This window comes from Tuber melanosporum, assembly GCF_000151645.1.
Source record: "Tuber melanosporum whole genome shotgun sequence assembly, scaffold_18, strain Mel28".
Lineage (NCBI taxonomy): Eukaryota > Fungi > Ascomycota > Pezizomycetes > Pezizales > Tuberaceae > Tuber > Tuber melanosporum.
Genome location: NW_003298841.1, coordinates 21,114 through 22,885, shown reverse-complemented (window position 1 = coordinate 22,885; position 1,772 = coordinate 21,114).

Genomic DNA, 1,772 nt, shown 5'->3' with positions numbered 1-1,772 from the left:
CGCCACTCTCGGTACGACGACCACCTATTACCGGGGATCGTGGGTGAGAAATATGATTGAGTGAGTGTCTCGGGCAACCCCCCGGGGACGGCATCATAGTTAATTTGGTAGGTTCTTACCTGTGGGTTGATAGAGACGGAATAGGGGTAACGTTGGTATTGGATCCCGTGGGTGGATGCATCTTCGGGATAATCATGCAAAGCTTTGGTATGGAAAGGAGCATTTGGCAGCACGCCCTGAAGCCCAGTTCGACTGCCGAACGGGCCTTGAAATCTTCGCTACACAGTATTTTGCTTGCACCTTTAGACAGCACCACTGGTTCCGGGAAATATTATTTTCCGCAAAGATAGCAGGATTCCCCTTTACCATTCAAAACCGACATACCCATCACCAAAGGACAGCAGTGCAAACCCTCTCTCGCCTCTCAGAATAGAACCATTCTCGATTATCGTGTCGGATGGTTGCGTGTTTACTGGGGAAGCACAATAAACGCCATCGGCGCCAGAGCTCAACCGCAATACCTCCACCAGGAGAAACTTGAATCCCCCATGGGCCCAAGCTCAAGTATTCTTGGAATAAATATGATGAGTTTGTGTTCCGGACAAGAACCTGGAGTGCGGGCGCTCGAGCTGTTTTGATTTAGAAAGTTTGGGCGAAATGATTAAAGCTGACATAAGGTGATGGACTGCCAAACCCCCCGATGCAAGGAAGGTTAGCTCACTCAGAGAATACAGTCTCAACCCTCCCGCTTTAATTGAGTCTCCAAAATCTTCTCGCGAACTCTTCGTCCAGTTCAGGACTCTTCATCATTCACTGTCTCTCAAGCAATTACTAATTTCCAAGTTGAATATTATATCAGACATACTGGCCACCGTGGGGTGGGTGTCTCACGGAGCGCCCAGGCTTTAAGCAAGCGCTCTGGTTTCGGCCGTAGGGTGCGTTTCATAGCTTCTCACTCGACCAAACTGTAAGCCCCCTTTTATCCACCCTTAAATTGGCGCGCATCTGTAACCCCCCCCCCAATGCCACCATACCTTGCTTACAGCTGATCCTACCTTTTTTTCTCAACATGAATATTCCGGCTGTGATTATCTCACACGAAGGGGACCTGTCGTTAACTATGAGTAACCAATGTTTACAATTTCTCTTTTCTTGAGAATGAATCTTCTATAGTGCTTTCAATGCTCAATAATAAGGTATGGTTATCGTTAATTTTTATTCATCTCGGGCTAAAAAAATTCCAAATCCCCGTCAGATGGATAAGCATCTGTTCCCACAGTAATATTACATGAAATACCTAGCTGGTGCAGTGGCCGAGATGTCAAGAACCAATTAACCCCTCTGTGCAGTTCGCAGGAGTCCAGGAGTTCAACTACCCGCAGTAGGAGTTATTATTGAACAATCCGTCATGTAGGTTGGGAGAGTAGAGAAACCCTGCCATATGGGAACTAGGAGACTGAAGACCTTGGTCTCCTTAATAAGGCTGTAGCGCAAATCAGACCTTCTGCGAGGTGGTAGAATCCCACTCTAGACCATACCCCTATCATAAGAGTAAGGTCAGCGTTCGGCGGGGCAGCAGAAAGAGAGAAAGAAGAAGAAAAGAACCTTCCAAGACTTTTTTCCTCCTTCTTCCCTGGTTTGCAATAGCTATCTTGAATTCTCGATGGGATACGGTAGACTCTAGTACTAACACATCTCAACAGATCTATGATGGTCACCATTTACCACCAAACCACCAAACCGCCCTTTCACCATTGTCCGCCTCAATTATT